At 43.0% G+C, this 26,105-nt stretch overlaps 1 long non-coding RNA gene across 1 annotated transcript in view; it reads left to right on the forward strand.

The window, feature by feature from the left end:
* Nucleotides 1-7,125: 7,125 nt before the first annotated feature.
* The window catches only part of LOC132213402 (uncharacterized), a 32,406-nt gene continuing 13,426 nt past the window's right edge, over nt 7,126-26,105 (forward strand). Inside the window, exons 1-2 of the long non-coding RNA XR_009447980.1 lie at nt 7,126-7,233; nt 13,522-13,700. This is a non-coding gene — a long non-coding RNA (uncharacterized LOC132213402). The remainder of the gene's footprint in view (nt 7,234-13,521; nt 13,701-26,105) is intronic.

A 26,105-nucleotide genomic window follows, 5' to 3' on the forward strand; every position in this document is an offset into this window, starting at 1 on the left:
CCTGGGCCAATGTCATGATAGGGCAGACACCACTTATCAGCATTTATCTTAATATACAGGCAGTCCTCACTTTGTATGGTAGTGCAGGACTATAAATATGATCATGACTGCTGAAACCCTGCCAAGTGAGCTTAGTAATTATGGAGGGAAATTATAATTGTTCTCTGATCTTTAAAAATTGTTTATCAAAACATTAAGAACTCTCTTACAGTCTGTTATAACTTTATTAAAATGGAAAAGTAATGAAGCCAATATTTACTTAAGAGATTGTGATTTAAAACATTAGGAACATTGAGAATCCACGTATTTTGTTTCTTTGTAAAAAATATCTGTCAAGAGAAGTTTGAATAGTTCTCACCTTCTTCTCATAAAACATATGATACGGAGAAAGCATCTTTTCTACCTTCGATATATTGCCATATCCTTTTTAAGTTTGGGTCGGCTTCCAACGCTTTGTCATTTGCACTTTCAACTCTCAAATGCCTTACAGGTGAAGATTTTGCTGGCATCACTTCCTCTGAAACATCTCCATCCTCTTGGTCACAACCAGTCTCCCCATATATGTCACCAAGTTTGCCCTCACTAAGACCTCTATAAGAGTGGCATTGTCACTGTTGCCATGGGCAGCTATTTCTTTTCCAACTCCGTTTATGTTGGATTTGAATTTTGCCTCCAGCATCACCATTTTTGTTTCTTTGCTGCCCTTTCATCTTTCTTGGCCAAATCCCTCTTTATGATTCGCACATGGGTTTATCGCTGGGAGACAAGGAAACAGATACACGCTTTGCTGTCTGGGGGTGAACTGAGTAACACAGGTTTTGAAAAAAGTGAGATAATCAGTCACTGATCCGGATGTGCCTCTGTCGTTTACATAGAGATTGGGGATTGGCAAGCTAGCAGAGAGGCTTGTGCTTTACACAACTACTCCGTTAATACACATAGTGACTGAAACGCCAACCATGTAGTTGGGGACTAGTATCATTGAACTAAACTGTGACAACTGAAATTCATGCTTATTTTACTCTGCAAAGTGAGGACTGCTTGTGCATTATGTCATTTCACTTTCATGGTGGTTTTATGAAGGATGAAGATGATGCTGTTATTGTACCCACTGATAGATGAAGAGGCTTAGGGAGGTCAGTTAACTTACACCCATGGGCACACGGCAAGGCAGTGATGGAGCAGGAATTAGGGGCCTGCACCCCTCACCACTGCTCCCCAGGGCCTTGACTTGGAAGGAGGTAGGTAGCCATGCCTTCCCCTGGAGGGCACCTCATCACACTTCTTATGTTTGGGCTACACGGGATCTTTGACCTGGATCTCACTTAAACTGCCCCAGTGACACCCACACTGCTGGCGGAGGGCTTGGCTTATCACCCAGCGAGGCAGGTAAGATCAGGATTTTGAAATATGGAGAAATGGTCTATGGCCATACCACCCTGAACGCGCCTGATCTCGTCTGATCTCGGAAATAAGGAGAAATGGAGTCGCAGAGAAAGGGAGAGCCTGGTCCATGCTGCACAGCTGGTCACAGGGCATCTTTGGCAGGGCCACACCATCTGGTGGATACAGCCAGACCCCGAACGGAGGCTGGCCCTGAAACTGGGGTGACTGGGGGCTGAGAAGATGGCCACTCCTCTGCCCCCATCCTACACTGGCCACACTGTTGGGGGACCCCCTCACCCCATCCCAAAAGCAGAAAAGCTAGCTCTTACTCACGTGGCCCAGCCCAGATAGGAAGGATGTTTCTCATTAATGGGATCAGAAAAGGCATCTCTGTAAGAAGGAAAGAAAACATGGCTTTCTTTGCCAGGGTCACCCCCCTAGAAAGCACTCTAGAAAGCATACAAAATCGTTAAATTATCCAAACATTAATTAGATTGTTAACTAAGACCGATGTTAATCCTCAAAGCATATGGGGCAGGCCCTTTGATGGGCCTGGCCTAATGGCTCTCGGGGCTGGCTGGCACTGCCTGTCAGAAAGTTGCAGTCTTGGAATGAACAGCTGAAAAGAAAAAGTAGATGACTGTATAGAGACTCCATCTGCCTCAGCAGAGTCAGACTTGGCAAGGCAGGCTGGGGGCTCCTCTGGCCACGCCAGACACAGTAGAGGCCTTCTCACCTCCTGTCACCCTACCCCTGGGGCCTGTATCTTCCTTCCTGACTCAACTGTACTCTATGATTTCAACTCACAGATTCATATGTTTGAGTCTGATCCTTTCAAATATGTTGTAAGCACCTTGAAGGCAGGGACCAGCTGTTACATGCTCTATTCTCAATGGTACAGACTTTGAAATTTGAATTAAAAGAAAATATTTTATTTCCATTTTTCTTCTCTTTCCATTCCCTTTCCACCCCAGTGAATGTAAAAGGGAATGTGACCTAAAAATCAGCCTCAGCTGCCGGTCCATATCCCAGGACAGTATTCCCAGATTGGCCCCGGAATCAAATGCATGGCCTGCTGCAGAGAATTTCTGAATTGCAAATATGGATGAGAAAAGCCTATAAGTCAGGCTCTGCAGCTGTGACTCAAGTGAGACCAAGGAAAATTAACCTTTCTTTCTGCTTTCCCACTCCCAAAATTTATTCTTTTATTTCTTAGATCAAAACACCAGAAATTGTTTGGACCTGTTGGAATAGAACTGGCGAAATAAAAACTTCAAAAACCCTATACTGGCCAATTTGAATCTACTAATTTAAAATTTTATTTCTGGGATGTCTTATTAAGCATCAGACATTGTGATGGGAGTTTTCTTCAGTCTAAAGAGTAATCCCCAGTCTGTAAATGAGGAAACGGGTGCAGAGAGGCTATGTCATTTCTCCACCAAGTGCAAGAAGGGGGATTTGAATCAGTTCTGATTCACCCCAAGGTCTATCAACTGTTAACCTTACAATTCTCTTTTTAACCTCTTGGCCCGGCATGCATGCAGTCCTCGTGGCAGAGAAGCCCTTTTCTTCTCCTCCACACTGTAATTCCTACTCCTCCTCAGACTCAATTCAAACTCCCCCTACCCCATTCTGATTCACCCCCCTCATCTCACTTCCCAGGGTTCCCTCTGCTTAATTCTGCAACAGCACTTAGAACATGGGCTTCTAACGGTTCAGAGGCACCCATCTTCACACAGCAGATGACCTTCTCAGAAAACAAATGCCTTTCAGCCAGTCCAATTTCGGTGTTCCCTCCACTGCAGGTGTCTCTATCTGAGTGACAGGTGTTAGTCACTCTCTCAGACTGAATGTCACACGTCAGTGATGCCCAGAAGGCCAGGCCTCCACTGGACTAAACTTCTGGAATCCCCATCCGTGCAGTTGCTCCCAACTCAGAATTCCCACTGGCAGGGCCCTCAGAGGGCCCTCATCCTCACGGCCTCTAATGCACTGGCCCGGCTGTTCTGTAAACCATTGAAGCATCTTCAGCTCATTCTAAACCGGAAGGACTAGATGTGTATCGGGAGAAACCAAAACACTGTTTGATTAATCGCCACCTTGCGAGCTGGAGAGTGATGGCTGGGCATGAAATGTGGTTGTTATCTAAATGGAGTGCCGGCCCGTCCCCGGGATCCCGAACAAATGGACTCCCCTCTATTTATAAACAACCCTGAGGGATGAGCAGCTCGGTTTACGTTGGGAAGGGACCATCATTCATTTTTATCCATCGTACCTGCTTTTAGTGATATTACACACACACCCTGCTTGGGCCCGAATCTCAACAACCCAAGAGGTTTATGTGCTTTTAACACCAATTTTGAGGGTCTCTGTGTACATTTCATCATGGGGGCGGGGGGTAACAGTGGGCCTGGGACGCAGTGTGTGAGCTGCCTTCTTTTTCAGGGCTGCACGCAGGGTTCATGGTGAGGGTCAAACTGGGTAAACTACTGTTGGCCCCAAGGGCATATTTGTGAACTGCAGGTGAGAAGGCATGAGCCACTTAGACAGCCAGGGTTCCCCTGGCAAGAAAGGGGGTGGAGTGAGCCAGGGAAGAAAGATGTGCAAGTAAGCCTAGCGCAGCGCTGGCCCCAAGCAGGCATTTGGCACTTAGCATTCACTCACTGGAGAGAAGGAGAGGGAGAGGAGGGCTGAATGGGCACAATTCCCCACTTTGTGAATACAAACTATTTCACGTTAGATAGAATAGCACTTCTACTTTTTCAAGATTTTTCTGGGGTATTTGTTCTTACTTTTAAAATAGCCCCAATAGGAGGGCAAGGAATCCTATTCTTCTCACTTCATAGGTGAGGGATCTGAAGCCCAGGGCAGTGAGGTGGCTTGCTCAAGTCAAGTGTGGGTGGTCAGGTCAGGGCCAAGTCCCCGTTTTCAGATTCCCAGGTCAGAATCATTTTACTGGATCCTCAGCATGTCCCGGTTGAACACCGGGCTCCATTGATAATGCTGGGGTCTCATCAGGGGGCAGGGGACGGTTTCATGAAACAGTCAGCGACCAGGTAGAAGTGCTGCTTCCGCAGGAGCCATAGACACTGAGAGGGAAAAAGAGAGGCTAAGTCAGGGCGTCCCTGAGGGTGTGGGGCGCATCCTTACAACAGCTCTGCCCCAAGGTAAGATAACATGAGCCACATGGTCATGTTTCTAGTAGCCATACTACAAAAAGCAGAAACAAGTGAAATTAATTTTAATCATATATTTAACACAATCTTTAAAATATTGTCAATATTTTACAAATTGATATACGTATTTATAAATGAGGTACTATCAGTTCTTTTGCATTAAAGTTTTGAGATGTGTATTTTATTTTCTCTTTTAACAGCTTTATTGAGGAAAAATTATACACAAAAAAATTGCACATACTTCATGTTTGCAATTTGATGTTTGGATGTATGCACATGCTTGCGAAACCATTACCACCTGTGTGTATTTTAAATCTCTATTCAAATCCTAAGTCTTCAGCGGAAATATCTACCCATATTTAGATTTCTTAAACTATCCAGTTGAAAAGTAGTAGATTCACATGCACAGGCTGTTGCCAACAGACTGAAAAAGTTTTCTAATAATTTACATATTAGTTTTTAAATTTAAACGAGCCAAAAATAAATGTATTTAAAACTCAGTTCTTCAGCCATAGACACATTTCAAGTGCTCAGTAGCCACACGTGGCTTGTGGCTACCATATTGGGGAGCTTAACCACAGAGTAACCATGGCAGTCACAGTTTCAGAAGCTTGGCTTCCTAGAGAATCTGGGGCTCTGGGAAGGGGGCCAGGCTTTCTCTTTCCCATCATGCACTTGACTGGCACCTTCTTTTTCTTTTAAGCCTTGTCAAAACAAGGCCACCAAAAATTAGGTTGATTACCCAAAAAATGGGAGAAAGAGAGGATCTGGCACCTTCTTTTCACTTGTTATCCCTTTCAGTGTGACTGCTTACAGAAAGAACGAGGCTTTGGTCTATGACGTATCCATTCATTCATGGAAGACATCAGGAGGAGGTAGGCATGGATTTGGCATTCTACATTCTGTCTCCTCTGATCCATGGAAGCTGGTGAGTGTGATGTCATAGCACACAGTCCCTCGCAGACCCACAGGGGATAATGATCCTTCCCCATGGCCGTCGACATACCCCCAACACACACACCACACACAATCCCCACATACCACACACAGACGCACACACAATACACACACCACACTACATTCCACACATCATAACAGACTTAAAAAGTGTTGTAATAACTTAAGTATTACACCACACACACACACACACACACACACACACACACACGCACACACACACACAAACACATACACACACACAAACACACACACAATCCAAACACAGACACACACACAGACACAAAATCTGCTCTTCTGAGGTCTGTGACATTGAGTAAGGAGCAGGAGCTGTTCATTCTACATTGTTCACCCCCCAAAATTAATTTTTGAATGGTAGGACTTAAGCTGAACAAGAAGTTAGGAGGCCTATGCTCTATTCCGGGTTCTGCTGCCACTGACCTATGTGTAACCTGGACCAAGCCAATTAACTTTAGTTTTCTATAAAATGAGAGGCTAGGTCCTTTCAAACTTGGGCTATTGTAGTCCAGGGGTTGATAAACTTCTGCTCACCAACCCCTGGACTACAATATCCAAGTTTGGGTCAAGTCTGGCCACACCCATTCATTTACATATTTTCTGTGGCTGCTTTCACCTACAACCACAGAATTGAAGACTTGGGCCAGAGACGATATGGCCCACAAAGCTGGAAATAATTTACTTTCAAGCCTTTTATGGAAAACATTTGCTGACTCTGTTCTCATCTATGGTTCCTGCTCATTTTAATCCTCTCTACACATTGGTGTTGTCCCTTATTCACTCAGCACATATTCATTAGTCACCATTATTGTGCAAGAATTATGAAAATTGCTGAAATATAATGGTGACCAATTATAGACAGCATTGTCCTCAAGGACTTTAACATTCTTTTTAAAATATATATATTTTCATTGATTTCAGAGAGGAAGGGAGAAGGAGAGAGAGATAGAAACATCAATGATGAGAGAGAATCATTGATCAGCTGCCTCCTGCATGCCCCCTACTGGGGATTGAGACCACAACCCAGGCATGTGCCCATGACCGGAATCGAATCCAGGACCCTGGCCGCAGGCCAACACTCTCTCCACTGAGCCAAACTGGCTAGGGCAAGGACTTTGACATTCTTGCTGAGTGTGAGTTTGGTAGGGACTGCTGTTGCCGTCCAATAGCCATCTCCAGTTCTTCCATACTGTGATGGTTAATGTTTTGTGTCAGCTTGGCTGGGCCGCACAGTGCCCAGATATTTTATTTTTTAATATTTTTGTTGATTTTTAGAGAGAGAGGGAGAGAGAGAGAGAAAGAGAAACACCAATGTGAGAGCAGAACGTCAATCGGCTGCCTCCTGCACACCCCTGACTTGAGAATCAAACCAGCAACCTTTTGGTGTGTGGGACAACACAACCAGCCTGTTTAAAAAAAATATTTCCAGATATTTTTATCAAACATTATTATGGCTGGTTCTGAGATAACCTCTGGATGAGATTAACATTTAAATCAGTGGGCTCTGAGTAAAGCAGATTGCCGTCCATAACGTGGGTGGGCCTCATGCAATCAGTTGAAGGTCTGAATAGAACAAAAAGACTGGCAGCAAGAAAGAATTCTCTAGCCTGCTGGCCTTCAGCCTGGCATTGCAGCATTGGCCCTCCAGCCTGCCAGCCAGCCATGCAGAATTTGGATTGCCTGCCTCCATACTTGGGTAAGCCAATTCCTTATAACAAATTTCCTATGTCTATCTTATTTCCTATATCTATTGTTTTTCTGGAGAACCCTGACCAATATATATAGAAACAGAAATTTTGGCTGGCAAATGGCCATCTGGAATAAAGACTACATTTCCCAGCCTCTCTTATAGCTACAGGTGGCCATGTGACTGATGGGATGTAAACAGAAGTTCATGTGGTAGATTCTGAAGACCTTCCATAAAAAGATAATCAGCATGTGCTCTTCGCTACCTCTTTTCCTTTTCCACCTTCCTGCTGGTTGTCACAGAAACATGATAGAGGGACCTCCGTCCCAGACACAGAAGGAAAACTAACCTGTGAAGTGGGAGCCACCAAAAATGGGGAGAACTCAGAATAATCTGGGTTCCTAAGGGTTTGGTGAAGTAAAACCACTATGTTGTTCTGAGCTTTTGCTTGAGAAAGAAATGAACTTGTTTATCTAATCCACTGCTATTTTGGATGTCTGTTCCCAGTAGCCCTGCCTTATCCTAAATGACATACTCAACCTTTCCTATATCCCTTCTATGTCCCTCTATGTATCTAAGAGGAACTGCCACTGAGTCCAGAGTATGCTGAATGCAGTGTGGTTGTAGTTACAAATCCCAAAGGATGGGCTGGCACAAAGTAAGTTTGTCTGCCCATGAAGTTCAAGTGGGGGATTATAGCTTAAACATTACCTTCCTATCTCCCTTGATAGATAAAATTTTGTTTAAAAACACAATCACCTTTTAAAAATTCGAATAGTCAATTGAATAGATTTTCTTGGTTTTTGATGGAATGTGCGGGCTGTTTCCTAACATGACACTAAAGAGTTGAAGTGAGTTTTCTCTTCTTTAACAGCTGCCTTGGATATTACTAGGTGCAAATATACCTGTGTGTCTTAGACTATCTCACAGTCACATGGAATTCATGACTAAGTTTTTTCTTTCCATGAAAATGTTTTTAAGATGTAAAACAAATGTTAGCTAAACTGATGAAACTCTTTGTGTAGCCCTGGCCACAGCCTTACCAAGCAGTGCTGTTCAAAATGACTGCTGTATTCAGGACAGTCATTGGCTGCTTTGTCCATGCCCCAACTCAGAACCTCTGTTCCTAAGTGACACGTTGTTCACCCTTCAGCTGACTGTACTCTGGGTGCCCAACATAACAGCAGCCAAGCCACAGGCCGGCCGAACACTAGGCCCTGCTCCCTCCACCCCCAGAAAAGATCAAGGCCAGTTGGGCCAGTTATATTTCACTTAACACAGAGAGCAGCCAGATAGCATTGGGGATCGATGCCAAAAGCTGTATTGAGGTGCCACAGGCAAGGCCGTCATGATGGGCCATATGCAAGGTGAAGTAACAGAAACTATGAGAGAGGCGTTACCTTCCATTGAAGGTAACTTTAAAAGATAAAAACCTTAAGAGGTGAGGACCATACTTTGAATATCTCAGCTTCTCCCAACTTCCTTTGGCTGAAAAAAACAAAACAAAACCTTTTTGGTGGGTGAGAGCTAAACACAGCGAAGCCTCTTTGGACTCCTCCTTGACAACTCCCTGCTGCCAGAGGCTGTCGGGACTGCAAGACCCATAACTGTAGGTCTGTGTGTAGAAGCTAGTGTTCGGGGTCTTTCCTTGAAACCCAACCCGCAGCCAGATAGCCAGATAGCATGAGCTCATTCTGCCCTAACTGGGACAATGAGAAAATGGTCTGTGAATTTCTCTTCCACTCTGTCAAAATAAGAATAGAAAAACTAACCTCTGTAAAAGTGTTTTCTTTCAGCTTTTATTTGCACACATTCTGTATAATTATGGTCAGCAAGAGGGCATTTTCCATAGCCACATGGGCAGTATTTTCTACACAAAGCTTTATGCTGGCGGGCAGCCTGCCCTTGAGCAATTTACTTGTGTGGTGGATAGAAAATCATTGAACCTGTGGCCAGTTAGACCCCAGCAGCATGTTCTCATTTGGACCTCCACTGTATCAAGGCAAATTATTTTAATTTCCCTCCATCCCTTGTCCCTCTTCCCTAGGTAAAGTAATTCAATTTGGTGCAACCAACTTTACATAACCAAGTCTATGGTATGCCTTCCACCTAAATACTGATGTTCATATTTTAATATGCTTCTTTCTAGCTTTCAAGATCTTAGAAGTTTCTTATCCAGCTTTATTCCTCCTGACTCCATCTTATTCCCTCTCTATCCAGTTAAGCCTTTTATTTCACCGGCCCTCACACACCAAGCACATATCCTCCTGCTGGCCATTTCTCATGCTATGTCCTACCATCCCAAATCTGAATGCCTGCCTCCTTCCTCCAGCTTCTCTGAATCCTGCCTACTACTCTATACCCAGCTCCGGCCCCCACACTGGCTGCTGAAGTCATCCTGATTCCTCCTTCCTTCCATGTATAGGCTGGTTTCTACATACCCATTGTGTATCACTAGACAAGTTAATCAAATATTGACATTGGTTTGTGCATAGAGCCATAGTATAAATCAAATAATTCATTTAGCAAGTATTTACTGAGCACTTACCTTATGTTCAGCTCTGTGGAGAACATTCTATTTCAGAAAAAGTATGGGGATTTATGGTGAATTAGACCTGTTTCTGTCCTTGAGGGATTAGCAGAGGTGTTTGGGGGTGGGGAGTGGGGAAGCTACACACATGAAAGAACAATTCCAGAGCTGAAGCCCAAAGTATGATGGTTCTTAAGGCAATGTGAGGTAGACAAGAAGGGGAGGAGGAGCTGACACCATCCACTAGAGTGAGGCAGGGGTTGGGAGGCAATTCCAGCTGACAGCAGAGTCAACCTTCTACTGTTCATTGGATGGATGGATGGATGGATGGATGGATGGATGGATGGATGGATGGGTGGATGGATGGATGGAAGGATGGAGGGATAGATGAGTGGATGGATGGATGGATGGATGGATGGATGGATAGATGAATAGATGGATGGTTAGATAGATGGATGGAAGCAAGTATAGATGAACCAAAAGATAGATGGTCCAAAAGGCATCCATCCATCCATTCAAGAAATATTTATTGAACATTTACTATGTGCCAGTTATAGGAGATCCTTAGATAGATAAGATAGTCTTCGATTAGATTGTAGTCTAGTCTGGTGGCATGGCAATGCAGTGATAAGTCAAGCAACAGTGACTTTAAAAGTTCAAAGGAATTAACAAGAGCTATCATTTTAAGTATCTCTATGATAAGTGTTTTTTCAAACATTATTGTTACAGTTCCCACTCTGCTGCAGCAAACTCACAGGGGCACTGTGAGTTGTTTTAAATTTTGAGGGGAAAAAGAATGATACTCAACATCTGTTAGACACTGTGCAAACCACTAGCTCAAGGTAGTTCACAGTTTTAACATGTGATCACCCTACATTCCTTTTGATGATGTCATATCTGTGGAGCTGGATCTTTGGTAGCGGCTGCAATAAATAAACAAGAACCATATGAAAATCAACGTGGAACAGGAGATGAGGGCATCAGAGTCCAATCAGATTGCCAGGTTTGAGAAGTTGCCCAATGCCCAAGAGATGCATACATCTTATTAATAAGTAATGGTTGTTAACTTAAGACTGAAGTAGAATTACTACTTTTTCTTTCAATGTATATGTATTATTTTGTCAGAACCTAAATGCTTAAATTATTTGTTCCCAACTTCTTAATAAATGGGACCCCTACATGTTTCTTAAGGCCTAGAGACACTGTGGGAAAGTGACTGAGGTACTAAGGACACCATAAACAGAGAGTTTGAGAACCGCTGTGTCATTGCCAATCCTCCCCGTTTACTAATTTACCAAACATCACACAGGTAGTAAGATCCAGAGTCAGGATTTAAACCAGATCTCTTCTAGTGGGTCTCTAAAACCACATCACTTACGCTTAAAACAGTGATGGGCTCGTCAGGAGATGGACAGGTAGGGGGCCTGGTGGGGCAGAATCTGGGGAAGGGCAGTGGGACTGAGAGGACTAGCCCAGAGCCTTGAGAGCGCACTGCATCGTCACTCTGCCCTGCCACCCTTTTCTGGGCTGAGTTTCCAGGGCCCTGGTCTGGTGGGAGGAAGAAGAAACAACCCCTAAGACGAATACAGCAATAAACCCTCTGCTTTTCTCAGTGTGGTCACAAGATGGGGAGAGTGTAGGGTGTGGAGATTACGGTGCAGTGTGAGAAATGGGGGCTGAATCACACACCTTTTGGGGGTCAAATAACTTTTTTTGCAGCCTGTTGATTGTTGAAAATGTTAGTGGCTGCTGTCATAGTAATATCCTCACATGACCAGACTTCTGTCATTTCAGGTGGGCAGAGTCTTGCCAAGACTGTGAGAAGAGTGGAGGCAAATTACCTTGAAAGAGAAACCCTCTGGAATTGGGAAAATTTAGGTCAACATCATTTGAACCTTGACCTCCTGCTCTTCTGTCCCCAGACAGACATTTCCTTGACCTCCAGAAATTCCTCTGCCTGGAAGGAAGACTCCTCCCCCTCCCTCCAGAGGCCTCCAAAGTGGGTGGAAACAGATTCAGGGCAAGGCCCCCCGGGAAGCATGCAGGGCCTTGGGTGTGTGGAGAGTTGGAGAGGCTTCTCTGCAAAGATCTTCAAAGGCAAAGCCCAAGGCGCTGAGACCCCAGGAGGGCGGGCTCCAAAGAGGAGTGCTGGAGGGAGAGCCTGCTGCCACCGCCCCAGGCCTGGACAGGGACCCCCTACTGCGGCAGTGAGCCTGCTTGTAGGAGCCCGAGAAGGCTAATTCAATTACCCTTATCAGAATGCCTCTGAACTTAACAAAGCAGATAATCAGTTCCAGAGACAGATACTGTGTGGGGGGCCAAAATTATTTTGCTTCCCAAAATTGAGGCTGAAATTGGAGATGTTTGGGTAATGGAAAACATCATCCCTCCCTGGGTCCAACCCCCCTCCCAGCACCCACACCTGACACACCCCTACCATTTGAGCCAAGAAGACTGGGATTCAACATCCACACCCATCTTCTTAACACACCTGGCCGTGAACTTGACCTCTTCCTCCCACCCTCTTTAGGAATCATAGTCAGAAAGAAGCTGTGTAGAGAGGCTGGGAGCAGGAGAAAGGGATTAAGTTATTGAGCCCCTTATGTTTCAGGTTCATTATACACATTATCTAATTTAAACCACCCAACGTGCCTTTTGGCAGGGGGGGGGGGGGCGGTGAGGCGTGGCAGGGGCGGGGTTAGGTGGGGGGAGAGTGAGGAGAGGATTAGTACTACCACATTCCTGAAGGCAATGGAGATTTGGAAAAGTTAAATCAGTGCCCAAGGACCCATCCCTATAAGCAGTACAGGTTAGATTCAAACACAGGTATCAGACTCTGCAACTCATTATGGCACAGGGCCTCTCTGCTCAACATCAGAAAGCAAATGGAAACTCACTTACTCAAGGACTCATAGTAACCTTTCACGGTAGGGTTGTCTCATTTGTGGGTGAAGAAATAGACTCAGAGAGCTAAGTAACTTTCCCAAGGTCACACAACTGGTGACTTTCTCAGTTGGGATTTGAGGCCAATGAGATTGGAGTTCAAACCAGGGCTCTCAGTATCATCTCACAGCTGCAATCCAACGTGTTTTCTAGAGACTTCCCCTCGTCCTAGGAAGCCTATGTTCTCGTTTCCCATTGAGTGTAGCGCAGGACTGAGCCCGCCATCATGGGTGAATAGTGAGTGCTGGGCAGCCAGGATTGCTGCTGAATGTTCAGTGCTTTCCATTGCCAAAGGCAAGCTCTCAGCGCCTATTTGCTCAGAATATAGAGCATACCAAGTTAACACTCCGAAGAACCTCTCATATCCATGGCTCACATCTATTTACTTATTTAAACCCACTGTTTTTATTAGGTAACATTTGACATGTACGGAATAATACCTATGTAAATTGTAATCATAACGTGTGAGCCCACCGCTCCACCTGACAACTGGACCATTACAATGGCTGCTCCTCCCATTCTTTTCTCCTGCCTTCCCCACAGAAACAACCACTATCCTGAATTTTGTGTTTATCATTCCTTTGCTTATTTTTATAGCTTTGCCAAGTATGTTTGCATGACAGACTGCATTATTGTTCTGAGTCTTTAGGCATATGGCCCTTTGACATGTGACTTTGCAGTTCCTCCCATTAGAGGTGGAATAAATGTCCCTGCCCAGTGAGGTTAGATTGGCTTGGGCCAGTGGAATGTTGTAGGCACTGATGGATGCCAATTTTGAACTTAGGTCTTCAGTGGCATCACTTGTCTCCACCTTCTCTTCTTAGATTCCTGCCTCTGTCCCAAGAAAAACGTGCTCCTGGTCCCACCTGCTGATTCAAGGAGGAATGACACTGTCTGGAGCAGACCTGGGCCCAAACTGAAGTTGGAGTCAAATCCAATGGAGCCCAGGCTAGATCAGCCATTCCCAGCCAATCCACAGACACTGGAGTGAGAAAACATAAAGGTTAGTAAGCCACTGAATTTTGGAGTAGTTTCTTATATGGCATTATTGTGACAATAGCTGATAATATATAGTGTATCGCTAAATAACCTCTTTGTTTTTTGAGTTTTGAAAAATGACCATTGATATCACATATTGTCTACTTCTTACTTTTCTTCCCCACTCAACATTGTGTTTCTGAGCTTTATCTGATGGAATATAACATAGCAAATGAACTACAGCCAAAGCCCCTTCGTTTAGAGATGAGGAAAGGCGAGAGATCCACGGAGCTCTCGAATGGCTGGATTGTCAGGGGAGCCCCAGTCTCATTCTTTCAGCAAATATTTATTGAACACAAGCAGAGCCCTTCCTCGGTGCTGGGGCTGTGAGGTGAACTGGGCACAAAGATTCCTGCCCTGGAGGGCCTTATGTTACAGGGGCCGCTTCATGGAGAGAGGGCAGCGGACATCTGTGCCTCCTGTCATATCACTGCCAGCGTTTCCTCATTGCCTCTGCCCTGCCAGCTCTTTCCCCTCATTCCATTCACCAACTCCTGTCCCTGGAGGCAGATCGTGTAATTAAGGCAGCATGTGAGGAGGGCAGGCGGAAACCATGGAGTGGATAACTCTCCTCGGGAGAACAGCCGGCAGGCAGAGTTCCAGGGGAAAAGGCCAAAGTAACTGGGAAACTCGGGCCCAAGGATTGGGAGTCCGGTTTGCGTTTCTGCGGGTGCCATGTGTCCACAGGGAGCAGGCAGTTGTCTGGCCAGAGTGGACAGCAGTGAGCTCAGAAGCCCCATGGACTTGGCTCCTGGTATGACCACAGTCATCAGCAGAACGTGTTTGGGAGACAAGGAAAGAATGAGAAATGTTCCTCACCCCTGAGGACTTTGCAGCCAAATGAGAGAAGCAGGATATACAAAAAAAAAAGGCAAGGCCTCAAACCCCTTCAACAAACACCAAACATCACAGATAGAACCAGAGCGAGCAGATACACCTGGGCTGACGTGGACGTGCAGATGCCAGAAGTGGCTGAAACGACCGGGACCTGCTGACTGTCCGTAGAGAGGTGTCCTTTGTTTCCCCAGAACATTAGGGTGGGTCCCACGAGAGCTGCCTTTTATTCCAGGCTTTGGAAAAGCACAGCGAGAATCACTTCACAATAAAACTAGACGGAACACAACCGCATACTCGCTCAGTGATTCAGAAAGCATTCCAGGGTGTTGCAGGGCCTCGGGGACATCATTAGGAAAATCAGTTACCATACAGGATTGGAAGAAACTGCATCCTGGTGATATGAGGTTTCATGGTGATTGGGTCCCGGATAAGGAAGTTATTTTCAGTAATGAAAGCTTAGCAATTCCTGCCAGGTAGGGAAATGGCAAAACCAAGGAGAGCGCTTGGCTGCTCCCAGCTCCAGTGCTCGGTGTGGAAGGGGAGAGGCAGCCACAGCGAGGGGGTGATCACTCCTTGAGCCTCTGAGGGGTGTGTAGACGGGAAAGATCTAAGATCAGAATAGAATGGCTATTGCTTGGGGAGGGGAGCACTGAGGGATGTTTTATCTGTCTGTCTACCTGATTCCTGTCTGAAAATCCCAGCTGCTGTGTTTGTTATTGTTGTTGTGTTTACTCCAAAGTTAATGTTTTCAAAGACAGCGATTTCTGAGCCTGTGTTTATATGGTAGGGACTTCCCCAGGGAAGGGAAGCAATGACTGGCCTTCAGTGATGGGGTAAGGAACCAGGAGATCAGTGACCCAGATCTTACGCACAGTGGATGCCAAGTCAGAGGGTAACAGAGTGAACTGGAAAGAGCTGGAAGTCCTGAGGTCAAGTCCCACTGCCTAAAGGTGCAGTCTTGGCAGTGCCAGATTCCTCACCTCCTTAGTTGTCACATCTGTAAACAGGGGCCGAGAGGACAGTGGCTTCTGACTATGGACAATTTCCACCTTCAAGAGCCTATGTAAAACCAAACACTTCTTAGAGAGATAGCAAGAAGAAAGGGAAAAAAGGACCAAATTTATTTGGGCCATAGTTGAGAAAATACCAAGTGGGTCTTAGCCTCTGTGGTATATATTTTCTTTTTCCTTTGTATCCATTGCTATTTTACATATGTATCAATTTTATTTCCCCAATCAGAGTACATGTTTCTTAGGAGCAAGAAAAAGTGTCACAGAACTCATTGAATTTCAGAACAAATTGTATTATGAAAAAATATTATAAAATTAGAAATTATTTTAACCTCCATTTATTACATTAGAAAAAATATCTGTCTGTTGATGATATATCATTATAGATGATACCATTCATTTCTCACGTCAACATTGTCATAGTGTTTCTGTGCCCATTTTACAGATGAGGAAACTGAGGTAAAGAGAGGTTAGAAGATTTGCTGAAGTTACATAAATAGTAAACAGTAAAACTGGTACTTGCATCAAAGTCCTCAAACTTAAACTTCTGGACTCTTTAGGAGTCACATGGATCGGATCGCTTTTGTATCTCATGTGGCGCTCAACACAATGCACATACGTAAGAGGTGATCAATCAGTAATTGTGGGTTAATGAATACCACACAATTACAAATTGTCCAGCTTAAAGGCTGGGGCCGGATCAAATGGCCTGGCATGATTTTTTTCTCACCCAGAAATACCCTTGGGCCCTGAGTGCCCCAGGCTGTAGGAGCCACGGCTCTGGAGGGACCGCCTGGACCTGTTGGCACGTATCCCAGTCATGTGGCTGGCCAGGCGCCTGCGGTTCCCCTTTCTCATATGAGCAGCCGGCAGGCCCAGGCCAGGACTGGAAGCCCCCTTTACAAATACATTCCAGTTTGCATTCCCCCTTGGCCAACAGACAGGGCCCTACAAACCACCCAGCAAAACCAGCCAGGAAAAAGCCCTCACTTCTGGCCACAGGAACTTCAGCAACACGTCAGCCTGAGCCTGAGGCGCCAGCTCTGCCCACAGAACGCCCGGAGGCAGTAACCCCAGCCCAGCCAGGTCGCATGGACTCACTGAATTTTATTTGCCCATCAGGGGCCTGGAACAAAATTGAAAAGCAAACACCTTGTGCAGTTAAGTTGGTTATCTTAACCACAAATAAGACTGGACTTGTGTCCAACCCACTTGTCCCAACAGCTCCGTTTGGGAATACATGTGTATGCAGCTCTCTCAGGGCCAGAGACTTGGTCCTTCTGGTGACATCAGCTTTGGATTGGGTCACTTTGGCAGCTCAGCCTCTTCCACTGACTGGGTGTAAGTGCTCCGTTCCTCCCCCAACCTACCCTTTGTCATCCTCACAGTAGCCCTGGTCTGGCTCCTCATTCACTAGCCCAGATCTCAGCTCTGGGTGAGCCCTTAGCCCACTGACCTGTCACTGCCAGGTCTGGCTTCTCAAGCTCCACATGCAACCATCAGCCTCTATTGATAACCTTCAAAGACTCCCCAGTTCTTTCGCAGCAGATTTTAGCCCAGAGTCTCTCTTAAGAGTTCTTCTAAGTGCCTCCACCAAGTCCCACCGGCTAGCTCCCATTTCTCCCAGCACACCCCTTCTGTGTTACTAGACTGAGCTCTCCACTATCCCAGCACACAGTAGACCCAACCTGACCTCATGGCATTTGTTCATGTGGAATTACTGGGTCACATGTCTAATTTTTTGAGGAACTGTCACACTGTTTCTACCAAGCAGCTTCATCATTTTACATTCCCACCCACAATGTATGAGAGTCCATTTCTCCACATCCTCATCAACACTGGTTATTGTTTGTCTTTGTGATTGTAGCCATCCTGGTTGGTGTGAGGTGACATCATTGAGATTTTGATTTGCATTTTTCTAACGATGTTGAGCATTCTTTCATGTGCTTATTGACCATTTGTATAGCTTCTTTGGAGAAATGTATATTCAAATCTTTTGTCCATTTTTAAATTGGGTTTTCTTTTCATTGTTGAGTTGTACAAATTTTAAAATTCTGGATATAAGTCCCTCATCAGATATATGATATACAACATTTCTCTCCCACTGTGTTTGGGTTGTCTTTTCACTTTATTGATGACCTGTGAAGCACAAACATTTTTAATTTGGATGAAGTTCAACTTACCTATTTTTTCTTTTGTAATTTATGTTTTTTGATATCATAGCTAAGAAACCATTGCCTAATCTGAGGTCACAAAGACTTAAAATTAAGCTATATTTTCTTCTTAAAGTTTTATAGTTTGGGATCTCACATTTAGATCCATTTTAGTTAACTTTTTGTATATGTTTTGAAGGTAAGAGTCCAAATTTGTTCCTTTGTACATGGATATCCAGTTGTTTAACACCATTTGTTGAAAAGACTATTATTCCTCCCCATTTAATTGCTTTTATGCCCATGACAAAAATCAAGTGACCAAAAATGAAAGGTTTTATTTTTAGATTCTCAATTCTATTCCATTGATTTCTATATCTATTTTTATGCCAATACTATAATCTTGATTTATAGTAAGGTTTGAAATCAGAAAGTGTGAGTCCTCCAAGTTTGTTTTCAAGATTGTTTTAGCTACTTTAGGTCCCTTGAATTTCCACATGCATTTTAAGATAAGCTTATCAGTATCTACAAAGAAGCCAGCTGGGATTTGGGCAGGGATTGTATTGATTCTGTATATCAATTTGGAGAGTATTGACATCTTAACAATATTAAGTCTTCCATTCCATGAGAATGGGATATCTTTTTTCCCCATTTATTCAAGTCTTCTTTTATTTCTTTCAGTGATATTTTATAGTTTTCAGGGTATACGTCCTACAATTATTTGGTTAAATTTATCTATAAGTATTTAATTCTTTTTGATACTATTATGCATGGAATTATTTTCTTTTTTTAATATATATATTATTGATTTTTTACAGAGAGGAAGGAAGAGAGATAGAGAGAGTTAGAAACATCGATGAGAGAGAAACATCGATCAGCTGCCTCCTGCATATCTCCTATCGGAGATGTGCCCGCAACCCAGGTACATGCCCTTGACCGGAATCGAACCTGGGACCTTTCAGTCCGCAGGCCGATGCTCTATCCACTGAGCCAAACCGGTTTCGGCTAGTTCCTTAATTTTATTTTCTGATTTTTCATTGCTAGTGTTATAGAGGTATAATTGATTTTTGCATATTTACCTTCTATCCTACAGCCATGCTGAACTCATTTATTTGTTCTAATAGTTTTTTTTATAGATTCCTTAGGATTTTTTAATATACAAGATCATGTCATGTGTAAATAAAGCTAGTTTTAGTTTTCTTGTTTCAACCTTAATGCCTTTATTTCTTTTTCCTGCCTAGTTGCTTTGGCTAGACTATTCAAGTACAATGTTGAATAGAAGTGGAAAAAGCATCCTGGTCTTATTCTTGATCTTAAGGGGAAAGCAATCTTTCACCATTAAGTTGATGTTAGCTGTGGGTTTTCATGAATGTCTGTATTAGTTTGCTATGGCTGCTGTAACTAATTATGACAAACTTGGTGGCTTAAAGCAGCACAAATGTATTATCTTCCAGTGCTGGAGGTTAGAAGTCCAATATGGCTTTCACTGGGCTAAAACCAAGGTGCCAGAGGAACGTGTTCCTTTCTGGAGACTCCCGGGGAGTTGTCCTTGCCTTTTCCAGCTTCTAAAGGCCACCCACATTCCTTGGCCGATGGCCCCTTTCCTTCATTTTCAAAGCCAACAACATGGCATCTCTCTCACCTTCCTTCCGTAGACACATCGTCCTCTGGCTGACTGCAGCAGGAAAGGTCCTCACTTTAAGGATTCAAGTGATTAGACTGGTCCCATAGCAAAGTCCCTAACCTGAGTCACATCTGCAAAGTCTCTTTTCTCACCTAAGGTCCATGGATTAGCATGTGGATGGCTATGGGGGACTATTATTCCGCCCACCACATTTCACTCTCTGGTCCCCAAAATACATTTATTCATTCCATCCCACGATCGCCAAATTCTCAACCCATTACTTGATCAAAAAGTCCAAAAACTCACCTGTATCTCATAAATTCAAAAATTCCAAATTCTATCACCTAACTCATCAATGTAAATATGGGTGAGACTCAGTAAAAATCTATCCTAGAGCATGTGGATCAGTGAAACTAAAGAAAGAAGTTCTATACTCTCAAAAGGAAGGTAAGACAAGCCTAGATATTCTGGTTCAAAAAGGGAGGAAATGGCAAGAAAATGAGTCACTGGTCCCCAAAATGTAGAAATCCAGGCAGGCAAACTCCATTGGGTTTCAAGGCCTGGAAATAATTTTCTGGGGCCCTCATTTCCCACCTCTGGGTCCATGGCTCCACACTCTGGGCCTGAGGCTCCATCTTCTGAGCCATCCTTTTTTTTTTCTTTTTTCTTTTTTTCATGAAAGGTAGCATGTGTTTGCAGCTGGGTGGTTTATCAGCCTGTTTCCTGCTGGCAGAATTTTGAGAGTCCAACAGCTTGCTTTCATTTTGTTCTCTTTGTCCCTTTGGGTCCAAGCTGGCAGTGTTTCTGCTAATATAGAATTTATATTACATAAATATTTTATATAATATAAAAGAGAATCTGTTCTTCTCCCATTAGACAAGAGGTCCCTCTACAGATTCTTCCTAAGTAATCCCATCTCTATCTTTGGCTTCTGATGCGTTAGTTGGGGGTATCTGTGTATCAGGCAGGTAATCTCTAAGAACCTTTTGTGTAACTGAATTCTCTAACTTTTTATATTTTTCTGAGATATTGGCCAGAGGTTGTCCAGCTCCACCCTCAATTCCCCCCGCCCCGCCCCCCTATAATTCATTTCCTAGGGAGTGAATCTCTTATATTTAGAGTCTTGCCATCCAGAGAAGCTGAGTTTCCCAAATCATTAAGTCCTGAATCCATATTTTTCCTTCTTTTTAAAGTTCTTGCTTCAATTTATCCCCTTTCTCTTACATTTTACTATAAACAGCAAGAAAAACTAGGTCACACCTTCAACACTTTGCTTGGAAATTTCAGCTACATGTTGAATTTCATCATTTACCAGTCCTGCTTTCCCCATAACTGCAGGAAAAATTCTGCTAAGCTTTCTGCCACTCTGTAACAAGAACCCCCTTTCCTCCAGTTTCCAATAACATGTTCCTCATTTCCTTCAGAGCCTTCAACAACAGCACCTTTAACACCCATATTTCTACTAACGATCTGTTCACGGTGATTTAGGTATAATCTAAGGCAATTTATGTTTTCTCTACTGTGCTTCTCATTTCCCTCTGAGTCCTCATTAGCAGAGTTTTAGCATCTATATTTCTAACAGTCTGTTCGAGGCAAGCTAGGCTTTTTCTCTCATGCTGCTCAACATTCTTCCAGCCTCCGCTCACTGCCCGATTCCAAAGCCACATCTGCATGTTCAGGTGTTTGTTTCAGTAGCATCCTACTTCCAGGGACTGAAATCAGCCTTAGGTTTCTGCTAGTGCTAGCATTTTATCAGGTGAAAGAAGTTCCCTTCTATTCCTAGTTTGTTTGAGTATTTTAAACATGAAAAGTGTTGGATTTTATCAAGTGCCTTTTCTGTGCCTCTTGAGATGATCATACGGTCTGGGGTCTGTCAACTTTAAAAGGCTGAGAAGGGAGGAAGGAGCCCGCAAAGGAGAGAGAAGTGGGCAGACACAGAAAGGAAACCGAGTGATGATGGTGTTACGGAGGCCAGTAGCAGGGAGGGTTTCAAGGAGGGAGTGGTGAAGAGTATCAGTACTGCTGAGAGGTAAGATAAGATGGGAAATAAAGGTACTCTTTTTTTCATTGAGGTAAAATTGCTATATAACATGATATAAGTTTCAGGTGTACAACAATATAAGTTGACATCTGTATACTCCACAAAGTGATCATCCCCAAGAGTCTAGTTACTGTCCTTCCCCATACAACCCTATCCACCCCCTTTGCCGACTCTCCAAACCCCCCTCCACTCTGATCACCACCGATCTGTTCTCTGTATCTACGAGTTTGTTTTTGTTTTGTTTTTTAGATTCCACATATGAGTGAAGTCATATGGTATTTGTCTTTCTCTGGCTGACTTATTTCACTTAGCATAGTACCCTCCGGGTGCATCCATGTTGTCACAAATGGCAAGTTTCCATTGTTTTTTGTTGCCGAGTAATATTCCAACCTATATTTACCCATGCACCTCTTCTTTATCCACTTGTTCATCGATGGACATTTAGGTTATTTCCATATCTTGGCTATTGTAAATATGCTGCAGTGAACATAGGGGTGCATATATCTTTTTGAATTAATGTTTTTGTATTCTTCAGGTGAGTAGCCAGCATTCGAATACCTGGGTCATATGATAGTTTTAGTCTTAATTTTTGAGAAATCTCCATAGTGTTTTCTATAGTGACTGCACCAATTTACATTCCCACCAACAGTGTATGAGGGTTCCCTTTTTTCCACATCCTCTCCAATATTTGTTGTTTCTTGTCTTTTTGATAACACTCACTTTAACAGCTGTGAGGTATTATCTCATTGTGGTTTCGATGTGCATTTCCCTGATAGTTAAGTGAACATCTTTGCATTGCCTATTGGCCATCTGCATGTCTTTTTTAGAGAAATGCCTACATATTCAAGTCCTCTGGCAATTCTTTAATCGGATCGTTTTTTGTTGTTGTTGTTGAATTGGAAAAATGCTCACTTTCATTGTTCCTGTGGAGGTTGGTTATGAGGTGGTGACAGCTGCTGTAGTTGGATGAGAGGGAGCAAAAGGCGGTTGAGAGTGGGCTGACGTGTCCTGGATGGATAGCAGGGAGTCTAGGTATAAGCTAGAGGACAGTGATTACATTGAAGTGGTTGGCAACAGGAGAACTTACTGGGCCTTTATATAGTGGAGTTTGGATACATTTTGGCTGAAGCAGGCAAGGTTAGACGTGTGTCCTCAGTGTCTGAGATTCTGGAATAAAATTCTCAGCTTTTTCTGGAGTTAAGAATGGACATTTCCAGGCCTCAGCCTCAGGCATTGGTTCCCGCCCTTTGTGAAGACACAGTGGACTCACACCTGCTCAACCCAGGAATGAGACCAAGTGTGCTAAGGGGGGTCGTCCCATCTTGATAACACACCCAGGCTCGGTCCCCACAGCTGAAGATGGGCTGAAATTCACATGTGGCATCTAGATTTTTGCTGACTCTTTAAAATGTGAAGCTTTTTTTGTGGGGAGGGATGGATTCCTGGCCTCAGGCAGAGGCATCGCCAGTCGGCAGCAGCATCCACACTCCACGGGTCCTCTGGGCTCAGCCTTCCCACGACTCCCCACTGTTCTTGGATGGGACCTCCCACTGGACAGACCCAGGAGACCCCAGTGTTCATTTTCCTCTACCTGGCAGCCTTGTTTGATTGAACGTTTCCCTGGGATATTTATGTGGAAACCAAAGAAAATACTCCAGGGTCGTTTTTAATAAGTGCCAATCCCTCCTAGGCTATCTGCAGCCATAAACATTTACGTCTAATATCCCAAAGAAAATGTTGATGCAGTCTGATGTGGGGGCGACAGCACACAGATTAGTCTAAACAAAAACATGAGGGTGACAGTTTGCTTTTTTCTGCATGAAGCTGGGTTCACTCATTTTTGACATAAAAGTGCAATTTGCATATTCTTTCAAGTCTGTTTAGCTGCAAACACATGTGTGTTTAGGGCACAGAAATTTAAAATTTGTAAATTATTCAGAAACTACTGCCAAATTGTAATCAAGTGGTAGGAAAAACATTCTACACTCAATAGTTGTATGTTCCGAGGGGAACCTTTCTCAGGCTCGGGAAACATTTTTAAATACACTGGTGCTTAATCAACTCAGAAAAAACAGGGGGAGAAATGTTTACTTTGTTAGTAACAATTTAATATAGATGTTGGGGTTTCTTTTTCTGTTTATTGAACATTGTGGAACGGAATGATTTTAGTATTGTGACATTAAATAAATAAGGTGCCTTCCCAGAAAAAACTAAACATTGTGATTAAGCGAAAACTGGAATTTCTAATGCTTCTCTAAAAATCATTTTAAGCCCCGAATGGTAATTACTAGAAAGCAATCCAATGTAATTTAATGTTTGTATCCTACGCCTTGCAGTTTGTAGCATTCAGCACATATATATTGCATCTCATCTTTGATGTCTACCTCCTCCTCATTTCCTCTTTGATTTTGTGCATCTAGCAAATATTATTCTGCTGGGCACCTTAGGGTCCAAAGAAGTTGCTTATGGAGTGGATATGTCCACAGGCAAGTGAGTAAACTATTCGTGTGAGAGGTGGGGGCCCGGTAGACATCGGTGGGAGTGTTGCATGTGGACAGAGAATAGAAGCACTTGCCTTGAGTTAGATGGAGGAACAATGAGGAGAGGGACCACTTGCACTTCCCTGCCAGAGCTGGTGGTGGGTTGAAGCTCATTGATGCTGGACAATAATTATGGCATTTCTTCGATGGTTATAACTATACAATGTACACACAGAGATTGATCCAACCAAACTCAGCTTTCACAAATGTCCAACTCAGTCCATCCAAATCCCACTTCCCAGGCTTTACTGTTTGACTGACACTAATGGCAACTTTGAGAAGTGGGAGTGAAGTGGTGTGGGGGAGAGATTGTTGTGGCCAATTTTGAAAACAGTCTATTATGAATGAAAACATTTCTTGAATCTAGCCAGTTTCTAAATGGGAAACCAGATTATTTAAACATCAAACAGAAAATAGCAAATAGATTCGAAGTTCAGCAGGGTGGATTGTCAAAGATAATGACGATTGGGACTGACTTCTCTCATCCATAATTCCACTCCTTCACTCCTTCCATTTATTTACACATTCACTCATTCAAGGAACATCAACAGAACACTGAATTGTCAAAGTACAGAGTAGGAAAAGAAGACAGAACCCTGCCCTTATCTTGTCTGTGCTTAGGTGAATAAATACAGGGGAATTGCTTTCCAAAGAGTCCCAAAAGATCAAGTGGCAAAGTTTGACATAAACAAAATTTGTTTGAGACCTCTGTATTCAAGTTCTTGAGCATTTAACAAAAATTTTTCTTCAGGCAAAATTTTGTTGCATTTTCTATGAAGAGGATTCACTGTGTCGCTACCAGTGTGTATATTTATTATGCATGGGTGTTACATACATTTTTCTGCATGTAAGCATTTAATATCAACAGGAACATTCAAGGAGAAATCATATTCACATCATTGCTTCAATTAAATTATCCAATATTCTTTCCAACTAAGCCCTCCTTGTCCTGACACTTTTTAGGGCTCATTTTACATATGATTGAATTAAGACCATCAGTCTACAGAGAGGTTATTTGTAAGTCCTTTCAAAAGGAAAAATAAATAAAAGGCCATAAAAAGGAAGAAGTAAAACTCTTTATTTGCAGCTGCCATAACTGTATATGTAGAAATTCCAAAAGATTCTATAGCAAACTATTAAAATTAATAAATGGATTAGTAAATAATAAAAAGTAAATGTATAATATTGTATTTCTATAAAAGAGCCACAAAATGGAAAATAAAAAAATTAAAACACTACAGCATTAAAATATTTAGTGGTAAATTTTAAAAATATGTACAAGAGTTCTATACTGAAAACATAAATTGATGAGAAAAATTAAAAAGAAGTTAAAAAATGACACAAACATGCCCATGGATTGGATGATTTAATCCCTCCCTGAACTGATATATAAATTCAATGAAATCAAAATCCCAGAAAGTTTATTTTCAACAAGTTGATTCTAAATCTTACAAGGAAATGCAAGGGACCTAGAAGAGCTAAAATTTTCTCAAAGCACAAAACTGGAGAATTTACACTACAGATTTCAAGTCTTAAAAAGTTAGAAAGCATGGTAATTGAGAAAGAGCGGTATTAGTGACAGGATAGATAAATAGACCAATGTTCCAAAAGAAAGTGCAGAAATAGACCCACTTAATCTGCTCACCTGATGCGCAAGGAAAGCACCAGTGCAGTTCGTGGGAGAAGAAGGAGCTTTTCAGCAACTGGTGCTAAAAGCTGGGTATCCACAGTGGGGGGAGGTAACGGTGCACCCCACCTCACACATGGCACAGAAATTAATTTGAGGTGGGTCATAGATATAAATATTAAAGGTAAAACAATAAGGTTTCTAAAAGCAAACATAGGAGTATATCTTCATGACCTTGGGATAAGAAAATATTTCTTAAACAGAACATAAGAAGGTAGTAGCCAGAAATGAAAAATTACTGATTAATTGAGCTTGACTAAAATTAAAGACTTCTGTTCATCAACAGAAATTATTAAGAGAATAAGAAGTCAAGCCCCAGACAAATACCTTTGAACATACTGGAACTACATGAAAAACTCCTACAAATCAGTAAGAAAAGCCCGCTTTCCAAACACATGCAATTTCTGATTTAAATATAATTCATACCTAGCCTATCTCAAGAGTAAGAAAATGATATCCACAGGGAGCAGAACATGGACAG

This window comes from Myotis daubentonii, chromosome 12, assembly GCF_963259705.1.
Source record: "Myotis daubentonii chromosome 12, mMyoDau2.1, whole genome shotgun sequence".
In the NCBI taxonomy this organism is placed as follows: Eukaryota; Metazoa; Chordata; class Mammalia; order Chiroptera; family Vespertilionidae; genus Myotis; species Myotis daubentonii.